We start from the raw sequence: 24119 nt of genomic DNA, 5'->3' as shown, positions 1-24119 counted from the left end.
GTACTTTTTGACAAATAAAGTAAACCTTACCCCATTTCTCAGATTAGGATGCCCAGGCCACAGCTGCTGACAGCTTGCATGGCTTTATGTTCAATAAAGAGGCACATGGAAGATTTATTACCCAGATGTGACAAATGGGCCCTTTCCCTTTTCATTAGCTGGTGGCAGGCCATATATTGAAATTACAACCTGTCATCTGTTCTGATGACCTTTGAGCTATTGATCCTTGTAATTTCCGTAAATGAATATTTCACCTATAGGACATGTACCCGCCAATTTCAGCGATCAATACCATCCTTTTTGGTGGTCATTACAGGAACTTGTTATATTATCCCTCAAACAGGTGCCTGAGTCAGAGGGAAGCAATTCATCCTGTCTAGTACAAACAGATCACAGTATTTTACTTGAGAATTACAACAATCTCAGAAATCACTTTCTCTAATGAGGAATTCTTAGTGGGAAGGATTCTATTCTCAAGGGGAATTTAAGTCAGGCATTTATATGGGCATTAACAATTCTGTTATTTTTTAAAATACCTACAATGTGTCAGACTTGGTACTAAGCCTATACTTAGTATTGCCGAGGATGTACACACACATGCACACACACTATATATATATGATATATCATCTATATATATCATCTATATCATCTGTATATGTGTATACATATATACCTGTGCATATATGTGTGTATACATATATGATAGAACCACTGACTTGCAGAGATTGCAGGCACATAAATAACTACTAAATGACCAAATGCATTACATGTCAAAAGAGGGCTAATAGGCTATGAAAATCTAGAAGAGAAAAAGCAAACACAATTTCCACATTGGGTATATTAGAGATGACTTCATATTTGTGAAGGTTGGAAAGAATTTGGACAAATGCACATGAGGAAATGGGGCATCTTAAAGAGAAAAAAAAGTATAAGCATAAAATGTGACCACAGACTAGACTATATACAGTAGAAACTAAGAGCAGGGACTTATCTCACTTACTCTTGTTTTTCTGGCACCTTGTATCAGAATCTAGTAAGTGATCATTAAAGCTTTGCCAAATGAGAGTAGCTGTGCATAGACTAGACAATGTTGGGGACAATTAACTTTCCATAATAATAACTGTTATAGATCTGATCCTGGGGAAGTTTAGAACAGGAAGGGGATATGCAGATACAAATGCAGATGTAGGTATGGATACAGATATGGATATTAATCACATACACATTTCTCCTCCTGTGCTAAAATGTATGCTTGTCAGAGTTGATGAATACTGTGCTAATGGTTGACCTTAGGAATATTTGGTATTTTAACAACAAACATTACTTTATTTCACTTAAAATGTGGAGCAAATTATTTTTATATTGTAGAGAGGAAACTGCCAAGACGGTCTACCTGCTTCTGGAGGAAGAAGCTCATTTCTGAGCTGTAAATCCGACTCCTGGAAGAGGCTTAATTTATTTCTGGCTGTCCTTTGAATTTGCAAAGGCCTCAGCACTGAAAGATGCTGAAATTCTCCAAGTCTGATCCCCTTGGAATTCATCAGTAAGTACACAGCAAGCCGCTGCAACAACATCCCATCTGCTGTGCCCAGTATGTACGAGGCCTGGAGGCAGGGTGATGGGCAGCAGTGCCCCTGGGTGCACAGCACCTGACCTACCTACTGTTCCCGTTCAACTGTGCACCGGTGGCAGCCATGTCTTTGGAGCTGGTCATGTCATTGTTGAAGAAAGACCAAGGATTTGAAAGAAGGCATGATAAAGGGGGTTGAAAGGACAAAGAAGCACAAAGTCTTTTGGTAGCAAGTAGAAGAAATCGGATTCAAACTAACCTGACAGGGAGAAAGTATTTACTTTCTCACTTAATCAGAGAGTCTGAGGTTGGAGCTAAATATCTCTAGTGACTATAAGAATATTACCATCTCTCTCTCTTTCCCTCCACGTGTCTTCTCCTTCTTGCTCTCCCTGTCTCGTTGTCTTAGCTTTGATGTTTTCAGCAGATTGCCCTCAGTCTTTCCTCCCATAATGAGGCCTCCTTCAGAGAATGGACAAGAGAAATACAGGCAAGCCCAGCTCCAGGCTTACTCTGGCTTAATTTTCTGAGCCTGAAGGAAGTGGAGAGCTTACTTAGTCAATATACAATCCCAAAACAGAAACAAAAACTAAACCAAACCCAAAGAAAAACAAAGCAAAACAAATACACAATCCAGGCTGGTGACAGACTCATCATTGTGTAGTCACCGTGGCCAGAGGGATGCGGTGCCCTGAATGACCAGATCTGGGTCACATGTGCACATTCAGGGGGGTAGGATGCTGTGATTGGCAGCCACTAAAAAGTGGAGAAGAGGCTGGTTCCAAAAGATATGTCTGGAATGGGAGGCTGTTAACAAAACATGAGATGAAAAGGATCTTGACAGTTTAGAAATGGGGAAAGGCTCTTTAAGGCAGTCCCCCACACTGATCAGTGAAGTGAACAACTTTTTCAGAGTCCTCATTAATTCGGTGAAGCAGGATAGAAACAGAGAAAAGAAACTAAAGCTTTGAGCATATCCATAGTACTCTGGCATGTGTTATAATAGTCGGATTCTGTAACAAAGTAAAACTAGGACTCTTCAAAATGCTGCAGCCCATCCTCAATATCAACTTTTTTGGTTTGTCTGTTTGTTTTTTAAGACACACCTGATGGGTACAGCTTTGGCTATAGGCATAGTCTTGTGTTCATTACATAGGTGATGATGATGATGGTGATGATGGTGATGATGATGATGGTGGTGATGATGATGATGATGATATTCTCAGGTCAAAAATATGCCATAAGTCTGATGGGCATAATCATAAGGCCTATGCATTCTCAAACCATATGGCGACCCATGACTAGCAGGAAGGAAGTCACCTGGTAGGATCAGGGTCCAGGGAACTAACATGGCTCTTAGGAGTGACAATAAAAATATAATACTGAATATCAACTCTATGTCAAACTGTGTGCAATCCTTCAGAACTTCCACCAGGCAGAAGCTATTTATTATCATTTCTTCATCCAGAAGAGCAGACAGAAACATGAAGAAGATTTCCTTGTACAAGGTCAAAAAGTGCCCAAGTTTAGCCCTATTGCTGCTACAGGGCCACAAACAAACAGAAGCCAGCAGCAGTAACACACAATGTCACAATGCTTCTTTCCAATGCTGTTAGTATTATCAGGACAGGAAGACAGAATGCTTTAGGAACACAAAGGAGTGACCTAACAATGCTACTGGTCTTGAAGGCTATATGACATTAGCTGGAAGGGGTGAAGGAAAAGGGAAGCAGCACACTGGGAAAGACATTGCAAAGGCCTAAGGTTCTTAAAGATCAAGTATTTCCATTGTGAGCACCTGACCCAAAGGCACTTGAGAAATACACATTAAAAAAATAAATGAATGATAAATGAATGAATGAATGAATGAATATTTATTCATTCAGCATTTTTAATTTATAAACCTTCATTATTAATTCACATGATATATTATGTCTGCTTGAGTCTTTGAGGAGTTGAACAAATCAATATGTTCCTTGTCTCATTTCTGTAAAGCTTTCCACAAGAACGAAGTTGAGAGGGAATCAGGGGTGGGGGTCTTTTCCCTGCGCTCTCCCTACTCATCCACACCCCTAGATAGCTCTTCCTAAGGGGTTTGTAAATCTCTGCTTATGCACCCAAATCCTGGTGTCTGACAAAGAAAAACTCCCTGTGAATTACAATTTGGTTTTTTTTTAAATATAGGGCAGTCAGAATGAAGCTTTCTGGTGGCCGCTTAATTTGGAGGGCATTATTTTTAGCCTTGCAAAGGACCAGTGGCACGAAAACAATTAGGATCTTTTGTCAAGTTAATTAAATTTTACTAAGTGTAGTAATCTCAGTGGGCTTCGTACACCAGAGGTAAAACTAATTAAAACACAAATTCTTCCTAGTCTAATAAGGAGTTCTAACTTGGGTAGCTGAAGAATGTTGTGCATACTGAGAGATATTCAAAACTAATTTATAATGAGATGAGGGCAAACCCTTAAATGGCTCAGTTCTGTTGAAGGCTCACTTGAGAACACCAATAAGTATGTTAAATTGGAGGAGGCCACTTAAAGAAAGGAAGGCAGATTGGCAAACCTTGCTGGGCTCAGGAGAAAAATGGATCCAGCTCCGACAAGTTAGGATGGGGAAGCTGGGGGAAATGAGGTATCCAGGTTTTATCTGAAAAGTGCTATTTTCTCCCCAGGTTCCTCCTCTTCATTAAATTCTCTCAGGGCAGGCTGAGCTAATGGCAATGGCTTTTCCTGTAGTATTCTTTTCTTGGAAAGCTACGTGGAGCAAGAATGTTTACTTCACGAGGATTCAAATCAGTAGTTAAGCCACACCAAGTCTCCTAATGCACTGACAGCCCCATTTTTAAGATGAGGCCATTGACTAAAAAATTCACTGTACTCTAGAAATTAGCAGAGTACTAAACTGGCAATCCAAAATGGCTCAGTCTTAGTCCTTTCTTTAGACCCCGCTGACACCAATTTCTACCTCCTGTCAAACGTGTGTGAATATTTGCAGTTGAGAAATTTGAAATGATTGTTGAATCACAATGGGCAACCTTCATATAAATTTGGGCACAGTTCAATTGACATGCTATTACTCTCCCATTGATTGAAAGTGGCATATACCTGCGGACACTTTCCTCGTTCCTCTGTCTCATTTCACACCCCGTGGTCTGACTCTGGACCTGGTGTCCCACCGACTTTGGCACGTGCAGCTCAGCCCCTTATAGTCACCAAATCTAATGGCCTTTCTTTGTTGCTACTACCTTCAACCAGATTGGATCATTTGTCACACTGACCATCCCTCCCCTCCTGACCCACGCTGCTTTATTTAGTTCTGTGATGCTGTTACAATGCAGCAGAACCTGCTGGGAAAGAGCAACAGTAAAGTCTCATTTTGAGAAAGGGGATTCTTGTAAGGAAACCAATTTGACAATAAATTTCATATTAAAAAAAAAAAAAAGAAAGGGGATTCTTCCCTAGTTTTGTTCAGTAGGTGCACCATGAATCTGCCTGAAATGACAGGTGGGTGCCATCATATGTGATATCTATCATAAACTGGAATTTTTCTTCATCCTATATTAATATTCGCATTATGTAAGTCAGGTATGCTCATTGTAGAGCACTTAGGAAGAGCAAAAAATAAACAAACAAATAAATACATACATAAATACATAAATAAATAAATAAATAAATAAATAAATAGAAAAAGTGCATATAACCAAACCACAACTTTATTATTTCCTTCTTTCTATTTTCCCTTTGTGGTTTGAATGCAATACATGTATCCATGATCATCTTTGTCATGTAGCAGTTGAGCCTCAGCATTTTTCAGTGTCGTTAAAAGTATTATAAGAAATGCAATAAAGCTGGAAGAACATGGGCTTTTTAATTTGCACACCTGGTATTGAGTCCCAGTTTTAACCAGTTATGCAATGTTAGGTGAGACTTTACATTTTTTTTCAGTCTAGGTTCCGTGTCTGTAAAACAAGTTTGATAATGACGATATCATAAACTCGATAAAAAGATGACACTGGCTAATGTTTAAAACTTGTTTAGCTGTTTTTTGTTGGTGGTGGTGGTATTATTATCTTGAATTAACAAATATAGTGTTTAATGGTTCATAATATTTCATCAAGTGGACAGTCCATAATTTAAATTAATCCCTATTGTTAAACATTTCATTTTTCATTACTTTTCAAATATCAATAATCCTTGAGTGAATATCTTCATATCTTTATTAATAACATTTTTCTACACACAAATGTACAAGTTCCTCCCTAGAAAGTTTATGTCAGTCTCTACACTTGCCAGCTGTGTATGAGGGAGTTCCTCTACTTTTGCTCTTGGAACTGCCTTGGTGCCTTCATAGGGAAGTGGGAGGCTCAGCCTAGCACCATAGCCAGTGGTAAAGCACCAGTGACCTTACCAGAAGTCTTTCATTCAAGGTTTCTGTACAAGACTCAGAAACCTTTGCCCCACGGGGTCACTCACCAGCCTATACCCCTTAAGGAAACTCTGCTTCTTATAAGGCTCTATATGTAACGCTGATAAACTGCCCCATGCTCTTCTTTCTCCTCCTTCGAAGTGCTGAATCCATAAGAGAGATACTCATCTGTGTAAACCCATGCTTTGAACTACATGCAGATGAATAGAGATATTTGAGTTTATTTGTGGTGTATTTAAAAAGACCTGGGTTCTGGTCCTGGAAGGAAAAGAAGGCTCAGCCTGAAAAGGGGCAGCCAAAAAGAGAAAACACTTCAAAGTGTTGAAAATAGAGGTCAAATACTCAATAGTGTGTACAAATCAGCTATTTGATTCCCTGAACATGACTAAAGCTGCAATGCCCCGAACACTATCCTAGTCTCTGGAAGTACAAAACAATCACAAAAACTATATTTCCTTTGAAAGAAACCATCTGGGTGCCCGGGTGGCTTAGTCAGTAAAGTGTCTGACTCTTGATTTCCGCTCAGGTCATGATCTCAGGGTTCATGAGGTCAAGCCCCATGTCGGGCTCTCTGCTGTAGAGAGGATCTGCACGGAGCCTGCTTAGGATTCTCTCTCTCCCTCCCTCTCTGTCTGTATGTCTTTCTCGCTCTCTCTCTCTCTCTCTCTCTCTCTCTCAAAATAAATAAATAAATAAGCATTTAAAAAGAGAGAGAGAGAGAAAAAGACACCATCTGATTGGGTGGAGATCCCCAGAAATAGGCTCATCAATAATGACACTCTATGGTGACAGGTGATATAATGGGGAGACATTGGAACACAAAGGAAAGCGGGAAGAAACCCAATGAAATAGGGACGTTTCTCATTCACACTGGGTTTTTAAGATAGAGTGTAAATCCACCAAGTAGACTGGGAAACCCAGCATTGGAAACAGTCTGGATGACAGGTCATACTGGGGGATGGCTCTCTTACAGGTTGTGAAGCTACACTGGACACGGTTTAGAGGAGAAGGGATGGCAGATGGAGCTGAAGAAATGGGGAAATGATATTAAAGGGCAGGTCACAAATGCATTCTTAAGAATCTGGATTCCATCATCTACGTGTTGGAGGATCATGGCAGGTGTTGATATAATTCACTTTGTCAATCAATGGTTTAAACGTACTGGCATGTTCCTGCAAACCATGGTGATTTCTGGGAACCTGAGAGACTCAGTTCACTCATCTTAAACTAAGGAGAGGGATGCTACTTGTCCTAACTCACAGTTTGGTAGGAGAATCATGTGACTTACCATAAAATTACTGAAAGCCAGACTAAGTATAAGGTAACATTTCATTCTGAAAGTGCTACACAAGGGGGCAAGTCCTGTGGGGACTGCCATCATAGGCTTTTAGTAATTGCAGGGCAATAAGCTAATTACTGTGTTTTATCTTCTTCCTTCATAGAACTCAAAGCTGAATGAGTAAACTTGGAAAAAAATTAAATTAGGGCCATGAAGAAACCAAACAACCTGCCCCTGGAAGGAAACCATTAAAGAGACATATTTAGGGTGCTCAAACTTTGCATGCTAACAATGTCTGCTTTCTTTGCCTAAACCCAGAGCTCTTTTGTTTGCACTCATGGTAGGCTTCTGGGTAACTGTGAAAGCCAGTGTGGAAAACCCTCTTTGGAGACAGGGTTCTAATACTATATACATCACGACAATACAAACATCCTAATTCTGCCTGTGACTTTGGCATGTCGCTTGACCTTTCTTAGACTCAGTGTCCCCCTCTGTCTTTGATGATTTGGATTCAGTTCTAGGGTACAGTATTTAATCCATTAGCCATGTATAGCCTTTCTAATGGGGGCACCGATGAGTACAGTTATTGTGAATTTTATCAATCCACTGTTTCTTTTTATAACAAATATTTTACAACATTCCCTTTATGTTTTATGAATGTAATTCATTGATAATATAAATTATCCACTCAATTTTTTAAAAATCTGTGCAATACCCTAATTGTAATACAGAAGAAAAATTATAGAAATATATTACAATAAATTAATAACTATTCCCCATAAGTTAAAATGCATTACATGACATTATCAGGAGGTATAAGGAAGTAGTAAGACACCCATATTCATACACAAAATCACCATGAATGGAACAGCTAAAAATGCAGACTGAAACAGATGTATTATACTGGCAGCATAAATAGGGGTATTTCTGTAACCGATAGGACTTTCCAAAAAAGTAAAGAGCTTTGGTAAGATTTTTTTTTTTTAATTTGAGGTGTAATTGACTGGTATAACTTTAAAAAGCTATCTTCCCCAATTTACACAGAAGTTGTATTCCTGAAAAATCAGTGCATTTTTAATCAGTAAGACAAATTCCATATGCTCATATGTAAAATAGACTTGAATCTAGGTACATATGATTATAAAAGTTTTTAATCTACCTAAATACGTGGTGGGATTTCAAAAGTCTTCTGGAATGCAAGGTCATTTTTGATTGTACGGGACTATTCTCGCATGGCTTCCCTGACCTCCGTCCATTGAAATACCAGTATTTCTTCATCCCCATCATCACTGATGACGGTATGCACTTGGCTGAGAGTCTTGGGTCCAATGCCTTGCTCAAATCATTACTTAGGCCATTACTTCTGAGGTTGAGTATTCTAAACTCCATAGTCAGCTTTCTGAAGGACCACCACCTCACAGGAAATTGGTATGTATGTGGTGCCTACTATTTTGGCATGAACTTGCCCCTTGCCCAGAATTTATATATTGCAGTTCTAACCTCCAGAACCTCACAATGTTATTGTATTTGGAGAAAGGGTCTTTAGAGAGGTAATTAAATTAAAATGAAATCATTAGGGTGAACCCTAATCCAACAGAAGTGGTGTCTTTCTAACGAGACGAGACTGGATCACAGACACATACAGAGGAAAAGACTGTGTGAAGAAACAGGGAGAAGACAGCCATCTACAAAGCAAGGAGAGAGGCCTCAGAAGAAACCAACTCTGCTGGCACCTTGATCTCAGACATCTAGTCTCCAGAGTCATGGGAACACGAATTTCTATTGTTGAAGCCTATGGTACTGTGTTACAACGGTTCTTGCAAACTAGTGCACCTACATTCCCACCTCTACTATGTTTACAACTACAATCAGGATTACCACTGCTATTACTACTCTCACAACCACTAACCATCGTAACTAGCAATATTTATTGAACTCTGTGTTATTTTTATGCTACTAATCACTCTCCATAACAAGCAGATAAGCAAACTAAGCCTCTGCATGGGCCACTCAGCTACGAAGGGGTAAAATGGGCTTTAGGCCCAAATGAAACCTGACTGCAAAGTCCACGTCCTTACGTCTCTACTGCCTTTTCCCTTGTTTTCAGGTGAATCATGCTAGAGGCACATCAAATGTTTGGATCACAAGCCAGAAGCCTCCTGGGTCACTATTAGGGATTATATTCTGATTGTAAGGAACTTGTTAACGGAACTTGACCAAGTCTGTAGGCATTGACAATGGCAGGCATTTATAAGTCGGTTGTGACATGTTAGAGGCAGTATTGTATAATGGTTAAGAATACTGATTTTTGGGTCAGGTGGCCTGGGATCAAATCCCAGGGCTGTCATTTATAAAACAAGCATCTTAACCTCTCTGAGACTCAGTTTCCTTGTCTAGAAAATCAGAGTTCCTACTCCACAGGGTTGTTGTGTAGCTAAAGCGAGTTAAGTCGCATAAAGAGCCTAGGACAGTGTTATAAAAAGAAGGGCCAATACAGTTACCTAGCTTTCTATATGCTGTCTTATTAGTCCTTATGGCAATTGAAAGCATTTTACCTTCTTGACATTCAAGTCAACGTTCAGAGAGGTTTTGTAATATTCTCAAGGTCAAAAAGACAGTAGATGGAAGATCTGTGTGACTCCCGAGTCCTGTGCTTTCCAAAGCACATTCTATACTATTTCTCAAATATTTCTAAAGTTCTTCTGCATATTAAAGAGAAATAACACTGTCCCTCCCCACCCCACCTCCAAGCAACCCACCATACAGACAATGTCTATTCTTTCTGTTAAATAACATACCTATCTTTTTCATGGCCAGGTGAGATTTAATATCAAGCCCAGAGATTGTGTGGTGTGTGGCTATTTTTTATTTTTCTAGAGAAAATAGCAAAATGCTCATGGGTTAGTTTATTCATTCAAACCAGAAATAGATCCCCATAGCACACCATTTGATACACTCCACAAAAATGTGTAGATGTAAAGGGGAAATGTAATCTATCACCTGGATTTTTCTTTTTTCTCTATGGTGCCAAATACCTGAAGATATTGAAACATCTATATGCTCAACAAGGAGAAAACACCTGAAAAAAGCACTGTATTTTTTTTTTTTTTACTTTCCATTCAGATGCTGCAGCAGAAGGTGAACACATCCAAGTCTTTAAAGAAGTTAAAGCTTTTTACCTTAATCTAAAGGTCATGTTGCAGATGGAATTTGGCTATGTTCACACCAGAGCACAGGGGATCACTGTATTTTGGTTGCATGAAGGAACTGTCTCCACCCCCACCGCCCCTAAAGAGCTTAGGAATGTATTCACCACCAGATTAAAGCCGGCATCAATTTGAATCTTTGCTCTACTGCACTCTGAGTTCTGTGAATATTAATGGAAATTTCTTTGTTGGATGGTTGGCTGCTTAAATTCATCTGCCATTCTTCGGTTGGAGTCATTCAGGCAATTAATGTTGAGCATATGCCCACTCAACTAGGGGCCAGGTGGAGGTCACAGGCATGCAGGCATTGTACGTGTCTAAAGGTCAGACTTCTGAAATCCAGCACAGGAAAGATAGTAAAGCACCAGGAAGATCCATGATTTTGAGTATATTTTAGGTGCAAAGTGATGCAGGGCAGCAATTTTTCATTCTTATTTGATAACCTTCAAGTGTCAATTCTAATAACCACCTGCTGCGGGGGGTCACTTATGTCCCTGTGCTTCCAATGTATTCCAGGTAGGTCTCATGGGTTTTGCCATTGCCTCCACAATGGGATGTGACATATTACCAGGAACACCCCTGGAACAGGGTATAGTTATAAAGATCGGGGTGAGAAACCCAACTATCCCATGCAAACACTGTGCAGCCACAGGCCAATTTCTTAAACTCTCTGTGCTTCTGCCCCCTTGTTAGGAGATGGGAATAGTACTGCTATCTACATTTCAGGGGTAGGGTTGAGGTGTAAATGACTTCCTAGGGGTAAAGCTCTTGGACAAAAGGTCTGCAATAGCATAAATACTGAGTTACCACTTACTATTTTCAGAGGGAGTTGGGCCAACTAAAGCACATCCCGGAACATTAGGGATGAAAAACTGTTTTCAACACAACGTCAAGACCAGAAGACTTAAAAACCCTTACTTGGTAAGTCCACTCATCCAAATTACATTGCCTGATGCCAAGGTACATTTTGAGAAAAAGATGATCACAGGGTCAAGCTGGGTTTGAAACCAAGTTTAGTAGTCGACTACTTGATTGTATTGGGGAGAGTTTCTAAACTTCTCTGAACATATTTTCTCATGTAATATGAGGATAATATACCTGTTCATGGTATAAGATTTCAGTAAGAATTAATGAAGTAAAACATATGCACTTAATAGATGATAATTTAAAGAAAAGACTCAGATCCAATCACTTTTCTCAGTACTCCTGAGATGCAGAATATGTTTGTTTGTTTTTTTTGTTTGTTTGTTTTTCTCCATATTTAACTAATTCCCAGAAAGTTCTTGTCCTTTCTTTATCCAGCTGTAGTTTCACCCACAAGGTCTGCTTTCTGTAATGCCTTTCATTCTGCTTTCTGCCCAGCAGAGCCTACTCACTTCTTAATCCTGTGGTTTGCTTTTGAAAGGAGAATGGACAAGGACAAGCAAAAACTTAGAACACCCTGCTTTTTTTGTCAGATCCAGGAGGATTATAGTCCCAGGGATGGAACAGAAGCAGGTGACCAGGGTTTCCTGGGTGGCTTAGTTGGTTAAGAGTCTGAATTCAGCTCAGGTCATGATCTCACAGTTTATGAGTTCAAGTCCCATGTCAGGCTCAGTGTAGACAGCTCAGAGCCTGGAGCTTGCTTTGGATTCTGTGTCTCCCTCTCTCTCTGCCCCTCTCCTGTTCTCTCTCTCTCAAAAATAGATAAATATTAAAAGAAGTAGGAAAGTAGGAAATACCAGGAAAACAGGCTGAGAGGGGAGCCATCTCAGGCATGAAAAAGTTTGTCCCTGGGTAAATAACTTAAGGTCCAGTCTGTTTCCTCAACTGCCAATCATCGTAAGGTGCGAATGTCCTCTTGTGGCATGTGCACTGTCACATCAGCTGTGGCTAATGTCAATTGGTACAACTTTCCTGGAGCAGCATTCGGTGCATAATTCCACTGATAAAATATTAATACATAAACAAACAAACCTGATAAATGAGGACAAGATTTTCACCAAAATGGTTTGTGTTACAGACCTGTATTCAAAACCCAACAAAATAAAGCTCATTAGTTATGTTACATCTGTGAAATGACCTTCTTTTAAACCATTAAAAATGACACTGTAATGACATGTAATGACATGGAGTAACAGTCACGATGCACTTTCACCTAAGAGACAAAGAGAAGTCTTTATACAAAATTCAATCCAAATTATGTGAGGATGTGTATAATTGAGGAAGAAAACTACCTCAGAAATTAACAGTGACTCTCTGTTGTGGAATGTTGGTTTTTGTTTGTTTGTTTGGTGTTGTTTTTCTATTTAATTTCTTCCCTAAAATTAACTCAAATGAGCAGAAAAAGTACTTCAAATGTTATTTTGGAATTCTTTTGCTGTAGTTCAGGCAGCTCCCTGTAGAGTGTGGGTGGACTGGGGTTCCAGGACTGTTGCTGTGGAATTAGGGTCCCAGCATCCCTGCCCTGTCATCAGTGGCCATCTCCTGAGGGACCCCTGGGTGGCCATGGACACCCACCCCACCCTAGCATGGAAGGGGGGCAGGGGTAACATCTCGATGTGATTCTGGCTGCAGTAAGCACACCTGCTCCCATATTTGTGAAATTTCCTGGGTAAAGGCCACCACTTACTAGGTATCTGTGCCGTGTAGTGCAGTGGGTGCTTTAAACGACTCAATGCATAAGATACTGAAGCTCAGAGATAAGGCCAGCATGACAGTAAGGCAAGCACTATACCTACGATGCAGAATTTCAAGAGATCCTTAGGGTCGTGCTTGCCTCCTTAAATTTTGCACCCCAGGTAACACCCTTACACCACCCTCATCTTGGCCATGCTCAAACAGGCAAGGTAACTTGCTCAAAGTCATTGAGATGGTAACAGGTGGAGTTTGAGGTCAATTCCAAGTCCAAATGATTCTGAACTCATGTTTTTTCCATTATATCCATCTGTAGATTTTAAAAAGCCCAGTATAAGTACAAAGGGCACATGTGTGTGTATACGTGTGTGTGTGTGTGTGTGTGTGTGTCTAGTTACATGTACACTATGAAGCATAATGCTTCATATTTTAAAAGCATAAATAAATCATATATGTGATCAAATGGTAAGCACAGTGATCAAATATGATATATTCCCCCATTTCAGAGGTGGGCGTGGTCAGGACCATCCCACTCTCCAATTAGAGTCTGACACACATGAAAAGCAGCCACATGCTCCAAGAAATACGACACACAAATGGATCCTCCAGCAGTTCACGGATTCTGCCATTCTGTCACTGGAACTCAAGACTATGTAATCAGACACCACATTTCCCCAGCTGAGCTGAATTCTGGGTTCACAGAATAGTCTGTGGCCACTGGACAGCCAGGTAGCAGTTCACTGATGGGGCCAAACCACAGTGTGGCAAGAACAAAGATAAAAAAGGCTTCTAGTCAATTTCATTACGTGGTGGAAATGTAATTGGTTTAGCAGAATCACCCAGTGCCAGAGAAAGGAATGTTGACTCCTCCCTGCTAGGGGTGGCATTCCAACACCTGGCAAAATAGAACCCACCTTTTTGATTCCACTTCATAATCCCTGATGCAATTTTACAGTAATGGATTCATTTTGATGCACACTCAAGAAATAAATGGGTTCTGTTTTACACAGATACCCAAGTAGAAAAATACCCGAAGTGTCTGCAGGAATAGAGAGAATAATTAAAAAAAAAAAAAAGAAATCTCAGAGTATTTTTTAAGTCATTCATGCATTTAGGGATCATTTATTAAGCACTTACACGCCAGGCGCTACATATAGAATGACTTCATTTACTCTTTCCCATACACAGTGAGGTCATTATTACTTATTGTTCTCCTTTTACTGATGAGGAAACGGAGACTGATGGAGGTTATATGTGTCACCCACCATTATTGCCAGTAAGTATTGAAACCATGATTCAAAACTGCATCTGGTGTGCTTTTCTCTTCCTGTCTTCCAAATACTTGTAAAAGTGAATTGCATTTAATTGAATTATGGTGCTGTGCATACGACTGATTAATACGTGCTGGCTGAATGAATGGTTAGTGACTATATTTTTACCTTGTATCCATAAATTTAATATATGTTGTGCTGAGGGAGATGCCTCAATGGGAAGATGACAGTTAACAAGGTCATTTTCTGATATGGAAAATACATAAATGTGTACGTGCCTCCTGCATTTAATTTCCTCAGTGCTTCTGAAATGGATATTTGCCAGTCGACTGAGAGCTGTTGCTCTTTGTTATCTGAAGGTACCATATCATCTTGGTTGCATACAGTGCAGAATGAAGAGGGAAGATTAATCCCCCTGGAAATTTGTTCACATCTCCCTAGAATGGAAAGTGCTAAGGCAGCCAGAGAAATTGCCCCTCCTGATTCTCACTTGCTCTGTGAATTCTGATAACTCACTTCCTGACCTTTGGTTTCCTTGCCTAGAAGGCAAAGGACTAGAAGGCTAGGACTGAAGCTTTTCCAACATTATCTCCATTCCTGAAATTACAATAAGTACTGTGGCTTGATTCCAGCCTTTTTGTGCTGTGACACTTGGGTCCCTATTAAGAAAAAAAAAGAATTTTTATTTCTTTGATCTGGCATTGCTTAATTTTATGGTGCGAATTTTAGCTGAATATACGGTGGAGATATCATTAGCTACCTTCAGAGTATCCTAACTCATTAAAGTTTTCTTCAGATTGCTAGTCTACCATGTAGTTAGTTACATCACCCTTTCCCTGCCCGAGCTGCTATAACCCTGTAGTCACTGCCCACTGATCTAGGGGGAGAGAATAAATCCTAATGGTTTAAAAGACCACTTACGGTCTGAATCCAACCATATCTCCATCCTCAGCTAATATTACTCATATCACAGGGCCTTTATACTTCTTTGCAAAGGCCTCTTTGCCCTGGAACATGCTGATCAACACACACACACACACACACACACACACACACACACAGAGAGAGAAAGAGAGAGAGAAAGAGAGAGAGAGAGTCTGATTAGTGTCTGAGCATACTTCAGACCACTACTGAATCATTCTTACTTATTCTCAATTTTTCTTATTGGTTCATGAGACATGTTTTCTCTGAACGTTTAGTCTGCTTCTTACCTGACCATCTTTCTATAATATGGCTGTTTTTATACATATACGGTTAGGGTTGTGTTGCTTAATATTCATCACCCCTTGGAGACTGTGACAATGTTTTCATAATACAGCCATCCCAGGGCCCAGCACTGTCCTGGGCACCTATGTGCTCGCTTCGTAAATGAATAAACAATATGCAGAACTATTCCAGCATCATGTCGAGTGATCAAACTGCTGGGGCTCTTTGTGGGCAGCTGTGGGACAAAGTTGTGGCACCAGAGGTGATATGAGAAGATGAGCATGTGGTGAGATAAAGCTCTTTCAGGAGAGTTGGAACTATGTAGTCAGAGATTCTGGGCCCGACTTTCTTATTCTGGAGAAGGGCAGTTTTTACCCTTCCTAGGGTTTTGGTAAGCACCAATGAAACTGTGGACTCTTAAAAATATGAAAGCACTACAGGAATCTCAGACATTGTTACTATTTATTTTTTAGTTTCCTGAAGATAACTGTGATCCCAATTCGCTTACAAGGGCAATGCACACAGAGCACACAGTTAGAGTAGAGACAGTCATAATCTTATTAATATTTTAAGTGTTTACCAGGTTACAGAGCAGTACCAAACCACTACAATCACATGACTAAGTAGCCTGTTCTCCTAAGTTCCATAAATGTTTTCATTTCCCTTGGAATTTCATTTTTAAGTTTCTAGAGTGCTATGTAGTTCTGTCCCAGAAAAAAAAAAAATCCCCTTATAAATGGATGGTTGGTTGCCACATAAACTCAAAAATTGGGTCCATAGTAATGTGAAGTTTCTTTGCATTTTGAAAGAATACTGAGATTTAATTATATTTCAGATAAAAAAAAAAGAATATACCAGCGTTGTTTTGTTAACTGATAACACTATTACTGACATAAAAGAATAAATTCCTGCATATATGCAAGAATTTATCACTTTATAATTTCCCCCATGTCTAATTTAAAGGGAGAAGAAATTTGGCCCTGTTGTTTTAGAAGAATTATATACACTTCCATACATATACATGCTCCTACGTAATAAACTTACTGAGAAAGAAGTACATACCAAATATCAGGGAAATAAGAATTATATTCATCCAATGGATTATAGTTTCCTACTTAAGAAGAGAGAGAGGGCTGATCATTATATCTTATAGGAAATTGTTTAGGGAATTTCATTTCTTTCCATCAGATTCTGGATGTACAAATTACTAAAGGTTTGTGTTGTGTTTTTCCCAAGTAGCTTTTGCTTGTTCCTTCACTGTGAAGGATTATGCCTCAGAAAGTAGACACTGAATTTCAAAACTGGAGGTCTAACTCCTGAGTCTTCCCCTTTGAAGGTCCACAAGCAGGAGCATGTTCCTTAGTGCCATCAAAATTTAGTGGCCTAGCTTGAAAAATCGTGACATAACTAGACTCACACCTCATGGTGGTTTTGAGATGGTAACGAATGACTAAATATTTGCAACACATGGCGCAGTAGTTGGGACATAGTAGGTATTCAGTAGATGTTGATTTCTTTCAACTAAACATGTATCACTCTCTAAAAGTACTGCAGAAAATTAGAGGAAAATTTAAACATTTCTTATTCTCTTGGCTCCACTTAAAACTATATATACATACATATATATATATATATGTATGTATATATGTATATATATGTATATATACGTATACATGTATGTGTGTATATATACGTATACGTATATATGTATATATATGCATATATATATATATATATATATATATATATATAGCCTTTCACTAAACTATTTTATTGCTGGCAAGAAATGACTTAATTAAAAATTAAAGTCAAAAAGCTTCCCTGGGGATTCAATGTGCTCCTTCCCTCTTCAGCATCTAATGTTGCCTTTTAGACAAGAGTATTGATAAAAAGAATTTTTTCTTACTGCTAGAACAACCCGGTCAGGGCAATTCTTCAAGAGGTGAGCTGCAGCCTTTTATTCATGATTAGATATTTTGGTTTCAAAGTTCTTACTTTGAAAGGTGCAGGTTGGATGAGAGAGAGAGAGAGTGAGAGAGAGAAAGAGAGAGAAAGAAAGAAAGAAAGGCCATTTAGGGATTTAGAGACATTTTCATTTCCTTGGAATATGTTACCTGCATGCACATGAAGAAGGCCACTGAATCTAGAATTGCTGTTCTGATCGCCAAAATCTTACAAGAACAGTAGTCAGTTAAGGCTCCTTCTCTTACAGAAATCGTTTGGTGCATGACTGGCACAGGTCTCTGTAACTCTCCCTTTCCAGATCCCCATGGCAGATCTCTTTCTCCCACCTTTGTGGATGGACATGCTCTGCCTTTGGATAAGTTCTTCCTATGAACCAGGTTACACCCAGGCATGGTGTCCGGGGAGCCAGAAGTGTGAGTCACCATGAGCCTTCAGAGAGGCATTCAGGCCTCCCTCTCTGAGGGAGAGGTTTCTGGTTTGGGGAGAAACTGGTGGTAGTCCTTATCAATAAATAAGGTAGTCCTATAAATAAGTGTTTATTTAACTGTTTATTCAGCTCCTAGTTTTTTTGTTTTTTTTTTTTTGTTTGTTTGTTTGGTTTTTTTGCTAAGTGATGAGTAAATGGAGGTTCATTGTACTACTACTCTCTTTACTCTCGTATATATTTGAAATTTTCCATAATAAAGTTTTTGACCCCCTTTATGATCTTTAGTTACTCCCCCACCTCCAACCCAAGTCTGAGTTTCTCCTTTGATATGTGGTCATATTTTTACACTCTTTACAGTACCTTGTATCTCTTATATTTGTCTGTGATTGTGGGTGATTCTTTAATTCCTTTCCATATTTATAAAGTGAGGCAAGTTAGAGACTTTTTACTTTTTCTTTCTCATTGGGATCCATTAGATGCTTAGTCAAACTTACACTAAAAAATCACCCTCTGGGGCGCCTGGGTGGCGCAGTCGGTTAAGCGTCCGACTTCAGCCAGGTCACGATCTCGCGGTCCGTGAGTTCGAGCCCCGTGTCGGGCTCTGGGCTGATGGCTCGGAGCCTGGAGCCTGTTTCTGATTCTGTGTCTCCCTCTCTCTCTGCCCCTCCCCCGTTCATGCTCTGTCTCTCTCTGTCCCAAAAATAAATAAAAAACGTTGAAAAAAAAAATAAATAAAAAATAAAAAATCACCCTCATTCTGTTCTGTTCCACAGATATTTATGAACTTACCCTTCCTTTGAGAGTATAAGCACACTTTTCTTTTTGGTTGGGGTAAAGGGAAGTGAGACTTTCAAAACCAATTTCTAGACATCTTTCATGCCCCGCATTACTTCTTCTGAGCTCAATGAAAAAACTGAGGTGCAGTGCTTCTTTTCCTGGCTTTCCAATGCCCTGCATGGCATCGGTGAGAAGCAGCAGCTCCGGGGTGCCACATGGGGGTCCTGAAGTCTGTCTGTTGACTCATTAACACACAAATACTGTCTTCCTTTTTTAATCTAACATCTACTGCCTACATAACATTATTATTAATTCCTGCATCCTATAAATAGACCTTCAGCTTCTGAATGAGATTTTCTCAGCAAAGAATTTTCTCAGGTCTTTATCTTTTTACAGTGTCAGGACAAAGGGTGTTGAGGTGGTTACATCTGGAGAGAGAATTGCAGGAAATAATCAGTTTCATGAGCACTTCTTCATGGGTTGGTGCAGGTGTTCTCCTTAAAAAAATTGCAGAAACATTTAGAGTTTAAGATTTCCTTTATAAAAGCTGTTTGTTTCATTTTCAACAGGATAGAAATAGTACTCTTTGGGTGAAAGGTAAGTTTCAACTTCTATGGCAATTCTACTAAAGCCCAGAGTTGAGAAGGATCCTGAGGCTAAACTTCAGGGTGTGGTGGAACCGAACAGAGTGGTGTACATAGAGCGGTGTGATATGAATCTCCACATAGGTAGCTTCACAAATGGCCAGCCTGTCCTTAGCAAATATAGTTTCACTAAATCAAATGAAACCTTAAAAAGACATCTTAAAAAGGGTTTTAGAGAGTATTTGGTGCAATTTCTTAATTTCTCAAATCAGAAACCCAAGGCCTGAAATTCTTGAGTCACTATGTCAAACTAGAAGTTTGAAGTAGAAATACAATTGACACCCACCTTTCCTCCTTTCTAGCCCCTCTCCCTGCCATGTCTCCTAAGGTTAGTAAACTCATTTTCAGTTGGAACCTAAGCCTGACTTCACAGGGTAAATCGTTCCTTGACAGAGTAAAATTTTTTGATGCAAGATTTTTTATATGAAATCAGTTGATTTTATCTGTAATAATAATGCTAATAGTACCAACTTCATAAAATTGTTACAAAGATTAAATAGGTAAATTCATATAAAGTAATAACAGTTCTGCCACAGAGAGTTTTGCCTATATCATCACCACCGCTCAAAAAGTACTAGCTTTAGGGGCGCCTGGGTGGCTTGGTCAGTTAAGCATCTGACTTCGGCTCAGGTCATGATCTCACGGTCCGTGGGTTCGAGCCCCGCATCGGGCTCTGTGCTAACAGCTCAGAGCCTGGAGCCTGTTTCAGATTCTGTGTCTCCCTCTCTCTCTGCCCCTCCCCTGTTCATGCTTTGTCTCTCTCTGTCTCAAAAATAAATAAACGTTAAAAAAAAAATTAAAAAAAAAAAGTACTAGCTTTTTTTTTTTTTTTAACACAAGTGTAATAGATAACTTCCACACTCCCATTTCTGAATCAGAAGCTCTGTTTAGGCCAATAACCAAACGTAAGTGCAAGAGTGTTTGCCTTCTGGATAAATCCCCCCCCCCCAAGTCTGTCTTTCCCTTCCATACCCTCGTCCGGCCTTTTGCAAAATATCTCCCTACTGAGCTTCCTACATTCATTCTTCCTGCCTTCCAGCTATCTCATCTAATCTGTCTTGTCCACTGGATAATCAACAGTGATGTGTCTAAGACACACACTGAATCACATCGATGCTTAGCATCCTTTACTGTTTGCCCATTGCTAACATTAGGAAATGATGTGGAAAGCTCGTGACACTAGTCATAATCCATAATTCCTGCCTCAGGTATCCCTATATATATCAGTGAGGCCAGGTACAGAGACCTCTGGAGGGTTCTTCCAACACATCAAACATTTGAAATGCAGGGACTGAAAGACCAGGTCTCATTTGAGATATTCCAAATACTTGTATCTCAGGAAGTTTAATCACCAATAAAGTGGGGGAGAATAATATATACCACCATTATATGACACTGGGAATTATAATATAAATGAATAGCATAAATGAAACAGAAGAGCACATCACACATTTGTCAATTTAGTGGGAAAAAATAATAGTCCTAAATAATTCTTGATAAGGTGTGAAAGATCTCTCTTGTCTTCCTTGTTTCTTTGACCACTTATAATTCCTAGTACTTGTTGTTTCTTAGAATGTCAGCTATGTTGCTGTTAAGAGAATAGGAACAGGAAAAAGAGATGCTGACTACTTCTCTGTGCAGGTTAGGACAAAAGTACGATGACACGTTAGATATTTTTATTTTTATTTTTTTTATTTTTTTTTCAACGTTTTTTATTTATTTTTGGGACAGAGAGAGACAGAGCATGAACGGGGGAGGGGCAGAGAGAGAGGGAGACACAGAATCGGAAACAGGCTCCAGGCTCCGAGCCATCAGCCCAGAGCCTGACGCGGGGCTCGAACTCACGGACCGCGAGATCGTGACCTGGCTGAAGTTGGACGCTTAACCGACTGCGCCACCCAGGCGCCCCACACGTTAGATATTTTTAGATGAGGAACTTAATGGATTACCTAACAAACACACTGTGTCAGAATTTGTTGTTCTCACCACGTGATTAAGTTTAGAATGGAACATTAATTAATTTGTATGGATATTTGTTAGTGTGCCTCAGAAGCATAGTTTCTGTATGTTGTAAGAATGTAAGCCTTTATAAAAACCAACACACACACACACACACACACACACACACACAAAACAATCACATCAGACATTTTCATTATCTGATTTATATTCAACTTCACAAAAAATCTTTCCTTCCCAGCAATCAGGAATTCTCAGCACTTTTGTCTCTGCATTGCCCATATCACCTGACATCTTTATTTGCTCACTGGGGCATTCTGAAAATGTGTGGTGAATTGATTTGTTCACTGATTACTCCAAATGCAACACTAGGAACAACGCGAGAAAAATGGTGGTGGACACCACTGGGTAAATCCTACAGTCTCTCTATATGCAAAAGATGCGTGATTAAAGGAGGAACTCAGAAATGCAAATTCCTGACCTATTTTGTGCTCGCTAGAAAAATGTCCTTTGCACCACATTAATGGCATAGCCTTCCAATATCTTAATCTTCCGCATATGCTCATAACAAGGCATCACTTGTCATTTTCCTCAGAAAGTAGAAGTAGATTTTAATGGAAGAAACAATTATAGGAAGTAAACTAATACAGTCATTATTAAACATTTATTAAGGTCCCACTGTGTGGGAGCCACTGATGTGTTTTAAAAATAACATTCTCACCATAACACTTGCACTATAACCTAACTTACTTTGCATTTAATTTTTTAATGTACATAGGAAATTGTAATAGTTAAGTTTCTGCAATTCCCATGGTGGTCAGGCAGAGGAAAATGAAAATACCAAAGTGATATTCCATTAGTTTTAAGAAGTAATGCCCCATAGGCATCATATTGATAATCAAATCACAACATGAAGTGCACTCCAGGCTCCCCCTAACTTTGTGGTGACAAGATCTAATATGGGGTCCTCAAAGCCCAAGATACCTGGGGTTTATAGTAGGAGGTCCATATTACTTGGTTAGTATAGGAGAAGTGGACAGTTGTTACCTCAAAGCCATTGAATTTGTTAGGTACAGATTCTTACTGGTCATGTTGAGCACAGTATAGTAATGACAACTATATATGGTAGGTACTCTCAGGGGCTATCTGTTGTCTTTTCTAGGGAGAGCCAGGCCTGCCACCCAACTTGGATCTCAAGGTTCTATCTCACATGCTCCTTCTTGCATGTACACTGCCTTGCCCCATTTGCTGTCAACACAGATGAGTCCACATGGCGAACCTCTGACTCAAGCAGGTACCTCTATGAAACAGGGAACCTATCTGGGGCCACAAGGGTTTCATTTTCTTCTGTATCATGAATGTGAGGATAGGGGTTTGTTTCTGGAAACAACCATTTCTCCAGTTGTAGGAAGAAATCACATCTGAAGCATGAGATAGGCTGATAGTTAATCAGAAGTAGAGAATAATGGAAAAAGAGATTTGGGAGGAGAGGGAGGTAGGACAAGGAGAGCAGGGAGAGAAAGGGAAAGAACATGAGAGGATCATGAAGGTGATGAAGATGCTGATGAGCAAGAAGTCACATTTTCACCTCTTGAGACTGACTTCATATATACCTACAACCTTCTTGATTATGGAAACCAATAAATCACATTTATTATTTAAGCTTGACTTTTGTTTCCGTTGCTTATCTCAAAAACTGCAGCCTTCAATTATTTTAAATTGAAAGAAAGCATTATTATTTAATATTATTTATTAATTAAAAAGTAATACCAAACTAAGTGCCACAAATTAGGTAACTAAATTTAACTCATTCATTGATTTCATTACCTCATATATTAGTACTATTACCATCATCACCATGTTACCCATGAGGGAACAATGGCTTAGAATGGTTGGAATTACGTGCCCTGAGGCACTCAGATATTAAGGAATAGGTGATCAGAACTTGAACTCCTATGGGAAAGCAAGAACCAAGTACTTGACTCTGCTTCTGGAACTCTCTGACATAGAACATTAATGTCCCAGTCCGTAGGGTATGGCTCTTCAAAACTCTCTGAGAGGATAAAGCTCAGAACTTAACATTTTATGAGAGAGCCAAACAAACAAGGCTGAGATGAAATTGTTTAAGTAGATAAATTTTATATGCATTTATGTGCATTCCATTAATGGTAATATTTGATGCTATATTATAAATTTCCTTCTACTGCCCTATGCTCATTGGAGACTTTTAAGACCTTCTTTCCCCTTGGCCTCATTGAAATATACCTAAATGTGTCTTGTTTTGTCACAGGTAATATACCCAGTAAAAGGCATTTGGGGATATGGATCTCCAATGAAACACTTAATTCATTTCTGGTTCCATGTGCCAGCTGAGGGAGTTCCGATACCCACATCACTTTCCCTTTTTATCCCTCGGAGGCTTTCAAAATTAAAATATGTTCAACTTCCTATTTTTCTACACTTCTCTATTCCCAAACTCCAGTTTTCTTATGCTAGAATTGTACTCAAATAGAACTCATGTTTGGGGAGGGATTGCACTGCGTTTTTTTTTTTTTTCATGTAGATAAATTTGGCTATTTCTACATACCAAATGGCCTATAAAAGAAAGTTTTGATGGCTGCCCAATATCCTAGTGGAAAGTGAAGGAAAGCTACGTAGAAATTAATGGCTGGTTGAGATAAGGAGATCCTGAAGGTTCAGTCTGAGTTAAGTGAACTGGTTATCTGGTTGACTAGACAGAGAGGGAAAGAAATGGGGTCTATTTAGTGTAT

Source organism: Panthera uncia (assembly GCF_023721935.1).
Source record: "Panthera uncia isolate 11264 chromosome E2 unlocalized genomic scaffold, Puncia_PCG_1.0 HiC_scaffold_20, whole genome shotgun sequence".
Lineage (NCBI taxonomy): Eukaryota > Metazoa > Chordata > Mammalia > Carnivora > Felidae > Panthera > Panthera uncia.
Note: the sequence above shows the minus strand (reverse complement) of the source record.